A 14,536-nucleotide genomic window follows, 5' to 3' on the forward strand; every position below is an offset into this window, starting at 1 on the left:
AGCACTCTGTAGAATCTCTGGCTGGGCAGCACTCTGTAGAATCTCTGGCTGGGCAGCACTCTGTAGAATCTCTGGCTGGGCAGCACTCTGTAGAATCTCTGGCTGGGCAGCACTCTGTAAACTCTTTGGCTGGGCAGCACTCTGTAGACTCTCTGGCTGGGCAGCACTCTGTAGACTCACTGGCTGGGCAGCACTCTGAAGACTCACTGGCTGGGCAGCACTCTGAAGACTCACTGGCTGGGCAGCACTCTGAAGACTCTCTGGGGCTGGACGCTCTGAAGACGCCCCTCCTGGGGCTGGACGCTCTGAAGACGCCCCTCCTGGGGCTGGACGCTCTGAAGACGCCCCTCCTGGGGCTGGACGCTCTGAAGACGCCCCTCCTGGGGCTGGACGCTCTGAAGACGCCCCTCCTGGGGCTGTGGACACGGACTCCTCTGTGACTGTAAATGGCTTGAACATTCTTCTCTGGACACCCAACTTGGGATAAGGTCTTTTAACCACCGGACCCCAGTCATAAATTTGAGTCTCAGAAGATTAGCCTTCTTGATACCCCCGTCAGCAGCAGAAGGATCGGATACTGTGGATGACTTGTAGACATGAGCACTATGATACTGAGATTTGTCACTATTACCTGGCTTGCGAAGAATGCAGTCTTTAACAAAATGACCAGAATTTCCACAGTAAAGACAGAGATGTAGCTCCTTACGCCGCTGACGTTCAGCTTCAGAGAGCTTGGGCCGTGGATAGCTCTGATGAAAAACTTTCCCTTGCGCAGAGGAAGAGACTCTATTAACTGGATGGGACAAAACAGGATCAACAACGTTGGTAGTATTCCTGAGGAGATCAGGCATCACAGAGAGAATACTAGGCAAAAGTTCTTGTAACTGTAGTAACATCTGGTAGAAAATCTGCAGTTGGTCAGGAGTCTTAGAGCAGAAGGTCATAGAATCTCTGGAGGACGAATTCCGCTGCAGACACTGTGCCAATCGATGCTGAGTCGACTCCAGACCTTCCAAGCGTCCTGCAATATTGCTTAGGAGGTCATGCGACAGACAAACACTTTCGGCCGGGTCCATGTGGCCAGTTCCTACTGTCATGACTAAGGTTTTGTGAACCCGGTGTTAGTGAGGTCTGTGCGGGCGACTGGAGGATTATATGAATACTACCACTGACCTGGTTTGGGACTGTTGTGGACTCTGGGTTTCTTCCGGTGACTGGGAAGAGGAACCGCAGCAGAGATGGCCGAATCTAGGTTCTCCTCATGCAGGATTAGGTCGGCAGACAGGAGGCATGCTGAAGGTCTCCTGAAAGACAGAACTGGAAAGGCACTGAGGAATCAGTGAAGAATACCAGGTATAATTGTGCTAAAGGGCACGGGGTGCTTGGAGACACTGAGGTGCTTGCGGACACTGAGGTGCTTGCGGACACTGAGGTGCTTGCGGACACTGAGGTGCTTGGAGACACTGAGGTGCTTGGAGACACTGAGGTGCGTGGAGGCACTGGGGTGCGTGGAGGCACTGGGGTGCGTGGAGGCACTGGGGTGCGTAGGGGTGCTGAGGCACGGAGGTGCTGGAAGCACGGAGATGCTGAGGCACGGAGGTACTGAGGCACGGAGGTGCTGTGGCACGGAGGTGCTGTGGCACGGAGGTGCTGGAAGCACGGAGGTGCTGAGGCACTGAGGCACGGAGATGCTGAGGCACTGAGGTGCTGAGACACGGAGGTGCTGTGGCACGGAGGTGCTGTGGCACGGAGGTGCTGGAAGCACGGAGGTACTGAGGCACGGAGGTACTGAGGCACGGAGATGCTGGAGCACGGAGGTGCTGTGGCACGGAGGTGCTGTGGCACGGAGATACTGAGGTGCTGGAAGCACGGAGGTGCTGAGGCACGGAGATGCTGAGGCACGAGGTACTGAGCCCTGGAGATCCCAACTACAACAGTAGTAAAACTGAAACACGACAGCTGTGGTTTTCAGTGGAGAACACGGAATTCAGTACTGTGCCTTTAAGACGAAACATTGCAGCTGTACCTTTACATTGAGACTCAGGGAAATGGTGAAATCAAATGGCAACACACAAATAAACCAAACGGTAACAAGGGAACAGAGTTTCCACAGGAACTTAGGTACAAAGGTTACCTTTAGGGAGCTCAGCTTAAGACCCACACAAGGCTGTATGTGACACAAGGAACTGGCCCAGATTCCAACTCAGCCTCCTGATTTATACTTCCTGGTCCTTGATGATTGGTGGGCAGGATTAGGTGATGTCACTGTCATGTGACTACTCTAGCCAAGGCTGTGATGTAGAATGAGGCCTAGCAGGCCAAGAGAACACTGAAGCCTGGACTTCTGCAAAACACAGGATGCTTGCTTTTAGATTACTGAATTCAGCCTCACACAGGAGATCACCACAGGTGGAGCTGATTACCTCTCAGGCAGAGAACTCAGGAAAACTCATAGTGCTGACAAGCTGTTTAACTCCGTGAGTGAAAAGACACAGGATCCAGGACAGATGGCAGGGGTAAGTCACCAAATATAAACCTACAGTCAGGATTGTGACAGGTTCATAGATAGCCCAAGTATATTTTCTCAGGCTTTGCATGATTGTTTACAGTCTTTCCAACCAGTGAGTGGATCAGTATTAATACAGTACGTGGATGATCTACTACTGTGTTCTGATTCATTGGAAGCATCCCTGAAGGATACGAAACAGCTCCTGTTTCATCTTTCAGACACAGGACACAAGGTTTCCAAAGACAAGTTGCAATTATGCCAAACTAAGGTAAAATATTTGGGACACTGTCTAACACAAGGACTGAGACACCTGACCGCTGATAGAATTCAAGCAATTAGAGACATGACTCTGCCACAAACCCAACAACAGATCAGAACATTTTTAGGAATGTGTGTGTATTGCCGTAACTGGATCCCAGGGTTTTCCATTCTAGCGTTACCCTTGCAGGAGATGGTCTCCTCAAACAAACCTGATCGGATTTCGCATACAGACGAGTCTGAGACAGCATTCGAGAGACTTAAACAGTGCCTAACGCAGGCACCAGCATTGGGTATGCCAGACTATGGGAAACCCTTTGAACTATACGGAACAGAAAGTGCTGGTTGCGCGGCAGGCGTACTAACCCAAAAGCATGGTGATGCCAGCAGGCCGGTAGCATATTACAGCGCTCAGCTAGATACGGTAGCGCGATCCCTCCCCACATGCTTGCGAAGCGTTGCTGCGATAGCATTGCTAGTAACGAAAAGCGAAGACGTCGTGCTAGGTCACAACCTCACAATTCATACACCACATGCAGTGTCAGCCTTGTTAAATTCTGCCCAAACCAGGCACGTCTCATCAGCGCGGTTTACAAGATGGGAATTGGCACTAATGGCCCCCGTAAACATCACCATAAGGAGATGCAGTGCATTAAATCCTGCAACATATCTCCCAGGTGTGCCTGGACAGGCACAAAGGGTGGAGGATGAGAGTGGTGGGGAAGGAGAATTTAATACAAAGGAAGACACACATGATTGTATGGAATATTTGACCCAAAATTTTACCGCAAGGCCTGACATCAGTGACAACCCACTGGAAGATGTAGAACTTACGTTCTACACGGACGGTAGTTGTCATAGACAGTCAGACTCGGGAGACTTGTGTACTGGATACGCAGTCGTAGATGACCAAGGCACCATAGAAGCAGAACCGCTAGGCCCACCTCACTCAGCCCAGGTTGCTGAACTGGTCGCCCTAACCAGAGCATGTGAATTGGCTAAGGGCAAATCAGCCAATATCTACACCGATTCTAGATACGCATTCGGGGTAGTCCATGATTTCGGAGCCCTATGGCGCCTCAGAAATTTCATGACGGCAGCTGGTACACCGGTAGCGCATGCAGCTCACATAAAAAGGCTTCTAACAGCGATACAGGAACCCGACAGAGTGGCTGTTATCAAATGTAAAGCACACACATATAGCCAAGACCCAGTATCACTTGGTAACAGCCGAGCAGACGAAGCTGCTAAATTAGCAGCTGCTACCCCCAGACAGACAGACACCACACAACTGATGGTATTTAATACCATCAACACACAGAAGTTGTGTGAGATGCAAAATTTGTGTTCCACACAGGAAAAGGCAGTCTGGAAGGCAAAAGGATATGGTCAGGAGTCCTCAGGACTCTGGACGGATGGACACGGTAAACCAGTGGCCCCCAAAGCATACCTTCCATGTTTAGCTGAGGCAGCTCACGGGCTGACTCATCTGGGCAAGGAAGGGATGTGCAAGTTGGTAAGAGCATATTGGTGTGCCCCAGGATTTTCATCTCATGCGAGTAAAAGGGCAATGTCATGCCTTACCTGTCTGAGAAAGAACATCGGAAAGGCAATACCTACAGAACCATCTCATATCCCACCTGCCGGCGGCCCTTTCCAGGTAATACAGATTGACTTTATTCAATTACCCCCTTGTCGAAATTTGAAATATGTACTTGTTTGTATAGATGTTTTCTCAAATTGGGTCGAAGCATTTCCAGCGGCCACAAATACCGCTATGTTTACTGCTAAGAAAATTGTGCAGGAATTTGTATGTAGATATGGTATCGCTAGAATTATCGAAAGTGATAGGGGTACCCATTTTACAGGTGATGTCTTCCAAGGAATGTGTAAATTGATGGGAATTGATAGCAAGCTGCACACTCCATACCGTCCACAGGCGAGTGCGAAAGTGGAAAGAGTGAACAGCACTATTAAAAATAAACTGAGTAAAGTGATGGCAGAGACAGGATTGACATGGCCAGAAGCTTTACCCATTGTACTGTACAGCATCAGAACCACTCCCAGGTCCCCTCTTAATCTGTCTCCCTTTGAAATCTTGTTTGGTCGACAACGTTATGATTAACCCTCAGGATGATTTGAAGTGTAACAATGAAGTGACTGTAAAATACTTGATTAACATGAGTAAACAGTTAAGGAATCAAAATGATAATCTGAAGTTAGTGATTCCTGATTTACCAGATAGTAATTGTCATGACATTGAACCTGGGGATTATGTAATGATACGGAATTTTCTACGCTCAGGTTGCCTTATTGACAGATGGGAAGGACCATACCAGGTCTTATTGACTAGCACTACAGCATTGAAGGTTGCTGAGAGAGAGACTTGGGTTCATTCGTCCCACTGTAAAAAGGTTGCTGATCCAGAGAGGCCCCGTGATAAGGAACAGACGGTAGAGGTTGTATCACTGGAGTGTCTGTTCCAGGAGGACTGAGGCGGCACCTGAGCATTAAAAAAAAAAATCACAAGACCAAAAGCAGTTGTCGATCCCCTGTTCCCTTTTATTGTTTTTCTCCAACTTCCCATCCCCTCTCCCTCAAATTATTTTTTTCCCCCTTCTCATTCTTCTCCGTTTCCTCCTACAAGATGGACTTGCCCCAAGAGACTGTGATCCGGATTTTCCTGTTGACCATGATGTTGACCAGAGCAGTCTGTTCCGGCGAGAGTACCATGGAGGTCGAGAGAGGTTCTGGAATGGGTTCTGATGACAGAGATGGAGGCGTAGTTTTCCAAGAACAACATAATCAACAAGCAAAGGCGAGTATCAGAAAACGATCCGATAGCATTGACCATAGAAGGAATTGTGAAGGATTGTTAGCTGAAGAAAACTGTATCTGTCGGCTCTGTAACAATGTCATTGAGGATGGGTGCATAAAGAAATGCCAATCCAGTTTTAATATCCATATGGACCGGCATCCATTGAGTGACTATCACTCCTTAGTGGGTAGTGTGTTAAATAAAACAGATTGTTGGGTATGCTCTCAAGTACCTCAAGGTCATAGCAAATCAGGGCTAGTACCATTTCCTTTAACGTTAGGGGAGGTACTTGAGTTAAGTGGTGGGAGACCGGTGGACAGGAGGTTTAATATCTCCAGCCCTCCTAGTTTGAAGCTCCACCAATACCATGTGGATAGGTCCCTATTATGTTTTAACATCTCCAATCCCCGAAAGCCGGGAAATTGGGAAGTGTCATGGAGTAATCAAACCATGACCTTTTCGCATAGAGCAGATAGAATGCCTACAGATACAGAGCTTATACGCCACATAGCCAGTAGAGGAAAATCTTTCCGGTATAGGTATACCTTAGGAAATAGGATTACGAGAGTTGGAGAGGTATCACCAGGATACTGTGCACATATCGTACAACCTGATACGTGTACTAAGCAGATGGAAGAATTAGGGTTAGGAGATTTCACATGGAAGGTGTGTAATATGGTTATGTCCTACTCCGTCCCATATGTTCTCCCCGATGATGCATATTTCATATGCGGGAGAAAGGCGTATAAGTGGCTTGCCCCAAACTCTGAAGGATTGTGTTATATTGGAAAAGTACTGCCTGAAGTAATGACTGTATCACATGACATAATGAAAGACATACACCGTGTTGCCCAAACTCCTTATACTCACACCCATTACGAGCACGTAGTTAAACGGCACCTGATAGAAAGAACAGAACATCCGGCCTCTGACATGATCCATGAATCCACCGGGATTCAGTTTCTAATCGCGTTAGATATCACTCGCACCGCCAGAGGAGTGTTGAATTATAAATACATATCTGCGCTCGCCAATTTGTTAGATAATATCACTGAAATGTATGATGACACGTTTAGGTATACTGGAAGAGAACTTCAAGCTTATAAAACAGAACTGGTACAGCATAGAATGGTTCTTAATTACCTCACAGCGGTGACAGGCGGATATTGTGTCACACTGGCAACACAATACGGCGTGAAATGTTGCACATATATTACGAATAGCACCGAGGACCCGGTCGAGGTCATAGACCAAAAGATGGACGATATTCTCCAACTGAAGTGGGAATTTCGCAGGAGACACAATCTCACTCTTGCTGCTGTAGGTAATGAGCTGACTGGTTGGGTGTCATGGTTGAACCCGCGAAATTGGTTCTCTGGTTTAGGAGACTGGGCTCAAGGAGTCATAATGGATGTTGGGAAGTTTCTCCTATGTATCTTAGGTGTTGTCATATCAATTGGTTTGATATTTAGATGCGGTCAGGCTTTAATGAAGTGCAAACACCGTACCAGGGTAATGAGTTTGAGGAGTGAGGAAACTGTAATTCCAATGGATTTGATTTATGACCCAAATGTAGAAACAATAATGTGATGAAAATGCGATTTCTACGGTCCGTTTCTTTCACCTGTTTTTCCGTTTCCTCCAAGGTAAAAAGACCCACTTGGACGAGGAATTTGATGAGCCGATATACAGACAACAGAGGGATTAAAGAAGAAGTTTTGACAACCTGATACACAGATTTTGATGAACTATGCCATGGATCCCCAGTTTCCCTAGAAATTTTAAAATTACGCTAGCCCAACACTTTTGTAAATCTATGGACATTGACAGCTTTTGCTCGCACCTTATGGGCAAAAGCACAAAGAAGACTGCATTCAACAGACACCAAACAAGACCTCAATCGACGAATGTACATTTACTTGACATAGAATACCACCGCATTTACCGTAATTATGTCTTTTCTTCATTTCTACAACCCTCAGGTAATGACACACATAGTCGATAGGGAATACATCAGCAATCACATATCTCCCCCATTCATGTATCATCAACTAAAATGTGCTCCCCCATTTTGTTACAACCAAAGCCGAAAAGAGCTCGGTAAAGTTTGACAGCCCATCCACAGACCCGTACCACGGGATAAGAAGGAATTCAAATGTATACTTCGCAATACCTCGAAGCTTGATTTAAAACACGTACGGCACGATGATACATGACCCCCAAGCACGGATTCATACACACATGCTTCTGCTATCTCACTAGGTCATACCCTTTTCCTACCTTCTCCTCTCCTCCCCTACCCAACCATGTAAATGTATTAACCCCTGACATATATTTTTCTCTTTTTGAAATGTTTTAGAAGGTGGCAGTTATTGTTGACTGCCAAAGGGTGGACTGTCAAAGTCAGAAAAATATCTCTATGCACACTACCATATTTGCACCTCACACAGGTCCGTGCTGCGCATGCGTACGCTCTCCCGTACGTGCGCATACTCACAGTCGCGGGCACCCGCAGGCGCACGGTATGCGTATTTACGGTAGAGTTTATGTGATCGTAGCGTGCGACTCAATCGTTACATATTTTCACTATATAATGTATTTTGTAGATCATGGTCCCTTTGATAGATTCTGAAAGTTTAGTTAACATAGCATGTTCCTGAACAGAGAGATCCCTCTTTGTATTGTACGAAGGGTCTAACAGGGGTCATACAGTGGTGTTTGGTACCCATCGGAAGAGTATTTAAATAGCAATATTCCGGTGTTGGTTTGGAGCGGATTAATCGCTCGTGCGAATAGTTATGGACATAAGAAGTTTATGTCCATTTACTATTATTTGTTCTTATTTAGTCATGCGGTGGGAAACCCAGTATCCCACCCACCTGAACAGTTGGAAGCAGTCACAGCCCACCTGTATGAATCAACCTATGACCTTTTGTTATAATGCGAAGCCGAATTCCTGTGTCCAATGAACAATGAGATTGTAGGGACCATTGAATTGTATTGTGTGTGGGGCATAAATAGGCAGGCCGACCATATCCAGTTCACTCTCTTCAACGGTTCTCATTGCTGATAATCGGGAGCTGGATATCGAGGGGCATGCGATCGTTTCCCCTTGTGCGTAAGTGTTTCTCCGCAACTATATTGATCTTCTTGTTATTGTGGGCCAATTTCTCTCTCTCTCTCTCTCTTCTCCTCTTTCTCTCTTATTTTCCCTTAAATAGTAATTGTATTGTATTTCCTGTGTAGTTATCTGGTTAGGTAGTCTGTTATATTGTAGTGTATGATTTGTATTTGTATTAATTCTTTTGCAAGTATATCATTCATAATATATATATTAGGCGTTGGACCCTGAGCACGGTATCTGTGTATTTCTTATAGTGTTAAGTATTCTCAGAGCGTCAGTGACGCTAGAACAGCTTTAAAGGTAATAAGGTTATATTGTGTTGCATTTACACTCTATCATTACACTAAGGTTTTACTGCACAATACACTGTTTATGGTTTAGATACAAAGGTTTAACATTGTGAGCGTCAGCGCCGCTGGTGATCTCCTCGTGGTCCCGAGCGTCCGCTACGCTATAGCGAATCATTACGTTAGTCAGCAGCCAATAGCGTGCCTGCCTGTGATCTCTTGGCCATGAGCGAACGTGACGCTTGAGCGTCTCGACTACGGCTAAGCGATTGTTACGCAACGTGCGTACCCTTACGGTACTTCATACGTAGATAGCGTACAGTGTTCTTAGACCTCATAAAGGGTATTATATAAGATAAATATTTAGCTTTATCAACGGGATAATTATAACTCCCTTCTTCCGAAGGAGTATCATCATTTCGGCCATTACCTTGGTAAATACCCTCGGTGCCGTGGACAGACCAAACGGCAACGTCTGGAATTGGTAATGACAGTCCTGTACCACAAACCTGAGGTACTCCTGGTGAGGTGGGTAAATGGGGACATGCAGATAAGCGTCCTTGAAGTACAGCGACACCATAAAATCCCCCTCTTCCAGGCTTGCAATAACCGCCCTGAGCGATTCCATTTTGAACTTGAACTTCCTTACATAAGTGTTCAAGAATTTTAAATTTAGAATGGGTCTCACTGAACCGTCAGGTTTCGGTACCACAAACATTGTGGAATAGTAACCCCGTCCCTGTTGAAGGAAGGGAACCTTGATTATCACCTGCTGAAGGTACAGCTTGTGAATAGCCGCCAGCACTACCTCCCTTTCCCTGGGAGCCGCTGGCAAGGCTGATTTGAGGTAACGGCGAGGGGGAGTCGCCTCGAACTCCAGCATGTATCCCTAAGATACCACTTGTAGAACCCAGAGATCCACCTGTGAGCGAACCCACTGGTCGCTGAAGTTCCGGAAACGCGCCCCCACCGCACCTGGCTCCACCTGTGGAGCCCCAGCGTCATGCGGTGGACTTAGTGGAAGCAGGGGAGGATTTTTGTTCCTGGGAACTGGCTGTCTGATGCAGCTTTTTCCCTCTACCCCTGCCTCTGGGCAGAAAGGATGCGCCTCTGACCCGCTTGCCTTTCTGAGGCCGAAAGGACTGTACTTGATAATACGGTGCTTTCTTAGGCTGTGAGGAAACCTGAGGTAAAAAAGTCGACTTCCCAGCTGTTGCTGTGGATACGAGGTCCGAGAGACCGTCCCCAAACAATTCCTCACCCTTATAAGGCAAAACCTCTATGTGCCTTTTAGAATCAGCATCACCTGTCCACTGCCGAGTCCATAATACTCTCCTGGCAGAAATGGACATTGCATTAATTTTAGATGCCAGCCGGCAAATGTCCCTCTGTGCATCCCTCATATACAAGACAACGTCCTTTATATGCTCTATGGTTAGCAAAATAGCATCCCTGTCGAGGGTATCAATGTTGTCTGACAGGGTATCAGACCATGCTGCTGCAGCACTACACATCCATGCTGAAGCAATAGCAGGTCTCAGTATAGTACCTGAGTGTGTATATACAGACTTCAGGATAGCCTCCTGCTTTCTATCTGCAGGCTCCTTTAGGGCGGCCGTATCCTGAGACGGCAGTGCCACCCTTTTAGATAATCGTGTGAGCGCCTTGTCCACCCTAGGGGATGTCTCCCAGCGTAACCTATCCGTTGGCGGGAAAGGGTACGCCATCAGTAACCTCTTAGAAATCACTAGTTTCTTATCAGGGGAACACCACGCTTCTTCACACAATTCATTTAATTCATCAGATGGGGGAAAAGTCACTGGCTGCTTTTTCTCCCCAAACATAATACCCTTTTTAGTGGTAACCGGGTTAATGTCAGAAATGTGCAACACATTTTTCATTGCCGTAATCATGCATCGGATGGCCCTTGTGGACTGTACATTTGTCTCATCCTCGTCTACACTGGAGTCAGACTCCGCGTCGACATCTGTGTCTGCCCTCTGAGCTAGCAGGCGTTTTTGAGCCCCTGATGGCCTCTGAGACGCCTGGGCAGGCACGGGCTGAGATGCCGGCTGTCCCAAGGCCGTTACGTCATCAAACCTGTTATGTAAAGAGTTGACACTGTCGGTTAATACCTTCCACATATCCATCCACTCCGGTGTCGGCCCCGTAGGTGGCGACATCACACTTATCGGCTCCTGCTCCGCCTCCACGTAGCCCTCCACATCAAACATGTCGACACAGCCGTACCGACACACCGCACACACACGGGGAATGCTCTGACTGAGGACAGGACCCCACAAAGTCCTTTGGGGAGACAGAGAGAGAGAGAGTATGCCAGCACACACCACAGCGCTATATAACACAGGGATTTTCACTATACTGAGTGATTTTTCCCAATAGCTGCTTATTAACACCAATTTGCGCCTAAATTTGTGTTCCCCCCTCTCTTTTTTACCCTTGTTGTACTGTATACTGCAGAGGAGAGCCTGGGGAGCGTCCTTCCAGCGGAGCTGTGAAGAGAAAATGGCGCTGGCTGTGCTGAGGAAGATAGCCCCGCCCCCTCAGCGGCGGGCTTCTCTCGCTTTTTATAATGTTAATGGCGGGGGTTTTTGCACATATACAGTGTTATACACTGTATTATGTGCTATTTGTGCCAAAAGGTAAACTAATTGCTGCCCAGGGCGCCCCCCCCCCCAGCGCCCTGCACCCAACAGTGACCTGAGTGTGTGGTGTGCTATGGGAGCAATGACGCACAGCTGCAGTGCTGTGCGCTACCTTAATAAAGACAGGAGTCTTCAGCCGCCGTTTTTCATCTTTATCTTCCGTCTTCTGGCTCTGCAAGGGGGACGGCGGCGCGGCACCGGGAACGGACGATCGAGGTCGGGCCCTGTGTTCGATCCCTCTGGAGCTAATGGTGTCCAGTAGCCTTAGCAGCACAAGCTAGCTGCAAGCAGGTAGGTTTGCTTCTCTCCCCTCAGTCCCTCGTAGCAGTGAGTCTGTTGCCAGCAGATCTCACTGAAAATAAAAAACCTAACAAATACTTTCTTTTCTAGTGAGCTCAGGAGAGCCCACTAGGTGCATCCAGCTCTGGCCGGGCACAGATTCTAACTGGGGTCTGGAGGAGGGGCATAGAGGGAGGAGCCAGTGCACACCAGATATAGTACCTAATCTTTCTTTTAAGAGTGCCCAGTCTCCTGCGGAGCCCGTCTATTCCCCCATGGTCCTTACGGAGTTCCCAGCATCCACTAGGACGTCAGAGAAAACAGTAATAAACAATACAGCAGGGTACTCAGCTGTCCAAAAACATAAAACAGTGTGACAATTAAAACAGTAGCCCTAAGAAAATTAAATACAAACAGGCACAGAGCCTGTCCATTAGCTGTCCAAATGGCAAGAGGAAGTATGAAGCACATGACGCAAGCTTTTATATACACTGCAGCCTACACCCACAAACACTGATAGACAAGGAAAACAACCTATAGAAAATTCGCAAGGTCCCTTGGAAAAACTACCTAGCAACTGCTTTGTCATAAACAAGCAATCACAAAAAATGGGGCTCTTATATGGTCTCGTGCTTATTCAGCCCTCATCTAATCTTAGAAGAAAAATAAATTTGCTGTTTATGGAGAGAGTATTGACTGTATAGGAGAGGAAAGAGTTAAACATCTGGGGAGGGGTGGACCCAGCTGTGAGGAAAGTACAGCCTTCTTTAGGGGGAGGGTTTGCTATATATAGGGAAGGCGAGGCCATCTTAAGTCTCTTGGTGATTTGCTTTGGTGAGTACTGCATTGCAGACGATTTTGTTCTTTTATTAGCTGCAAGGCAGTATATTAGAAAACCCTACCCCAGTGTTGTGCTTCCCCTCTCCTACTTCTTGTTACTCCTGTTATGGCTGCTCGCCCCCGTCGTGTGCTTAGGGCCCCGGCTCGGTACCGTGGGTCAGACGGTCGAGCGGGCCCTGAGATTGCAGAGGGCAGCAGGGGGGACGGGGCTCCGTCCCTCGGGGCCTCTGCAGACACGGCCGCGGGCAGCGCAAGCGGGGCCCGGTCGGGCTCGCCGCCGGCAGCCGAGGCGGTTACACCGGCCGGGCGAGGGCGGCATGGGGGACCTGGGGTCCAGTCAGGCCGCTCGGGAAGTAGCGGGCGGCGGCCCTCCCCGCCGGGAGCTGCCGGGCCCGATATCATGTCGGGCGCCCGGTGCATGCAGGGCCTAGACCTCCTCCCTTGCCGCGGCCGAGTGTTAGTGCCGGGCAGGGGGGGGACGTCGAGTAGGGGAGCTGGCGGTCGCCGCGCGGGGCCTGTGCAGGAGCCTCGCGCGGCGGCCGAGGAGGAGTCGCAGTCCGGGAGCCCGATGGCGGGAGGAGGTGGGGTGCGCGCACGGGGTGCGCGCGCGCCCACGCTCGCTCCGGACGGCGCCGGCCGCGCACGTGCGCGCGCAGCGGCGCCACCACAGCATCAGGCACTCAGCTCGGCTCCCCGGATGCCGGAATCCGGCAGGGGGAGGGGGCCCAAAAGGGGGGTGCAGCGTGTGCCTCTGGTAGGCAGCGCTGGGCGCAGAAATATGGCTCAAAGAGAGGGAGGCGCGGCAGGAGCTGAAAGGGGTAGCCGGGAGCGGCATGCGCGTGGGCACTCCGCGGGTCATGTGACGCGCGGGGAAACACGCGCGGGTGCTCCGCGGTTTCCTGTGGCGACCAGCCCCACAGAGGCGGGTTGCAGCGGGTCCCGCGGGTGGCGGAGAGATAGGGAATGGGTCAGCGGCCGCAGGGCCGCGGCTCGGGCCGCTGCGCACGACAGCGGGTCCTCCCCGGGACCGGGGGATGTTTCTGCTTCGTCGGGGCAAGAGGACGAAGGATCAGAAGAGGGGGACGGATGGTCCGGCCGGAGGGCCCCAGCCTTCACGTCGGAACAGCGGGGGCCGGGTCCCCGGGTCACATCGGCCGGTCGCCGGGCGCGGGCTCGCTCCCACCCAAGGACCGGTCGTCCTTCGGGCGCTGTCGACAACGGTCGCGGTAGGCGGGATCCTCCTGGGGCCATAGCGTCGGCGCTGGCCACGGTGGTAGAGGCTCTGGGGCCGTTAGCTGCAGTGGCCCCCCCTAGGTCGATGGCTGATCTCGGCCAGTCTGCGGGAGGCAGGGCGTCTGGCAAGCGGAGGGCCTCGGCGGCCCGGCGGGTGGCACGAGCCTGCCGGGAGCTGGGGGCCGCCGCTGCGGAGCTGGAGCTGGGGACGGACCGGGAGCAGCAGGGGCGCGCACTCACTGCGTTTTCCGCACGGGGGGCCCGGCGTGCGCCGCAAGCATGGGCCGGGCCCTCTTCTGTTTTGTCTTCCACAGAGGGCCGAGAAGAAGGGGACTTGGCAGATTTCGTGGAGGACGAGGATTGGGCTGAGGAGGATGAAGATTGCGGGTCGGAGAGGTCGATGGCATCCGGTGAGTTGGTACAGGATATATCAAGTTCCCCCACGAGCTCGAGTTCGCATAGCTCTTCGTCTTCCTCCTCTTCCTCTTCTTTGGCGTCGCAAGCGTCCAACGCGGACAGTAC

The sequence above is a fragment of the Pseudophryne corroboree genome, chromosome 7, assembly GCF_028390025.1.
Source record: "Pseudophryne corroboree isolate aPseCor3 chromosome 7, aPseCor3.hap2, whole genome shotgun sequence".
NCBI classification, from domain to species: domain Eukaryota; kingdom Metazoa; phylum Chordata; class Amphibia; order Anura; family Myobatrachidae; genus Pseudophryne; species Pseudophryne corroboree.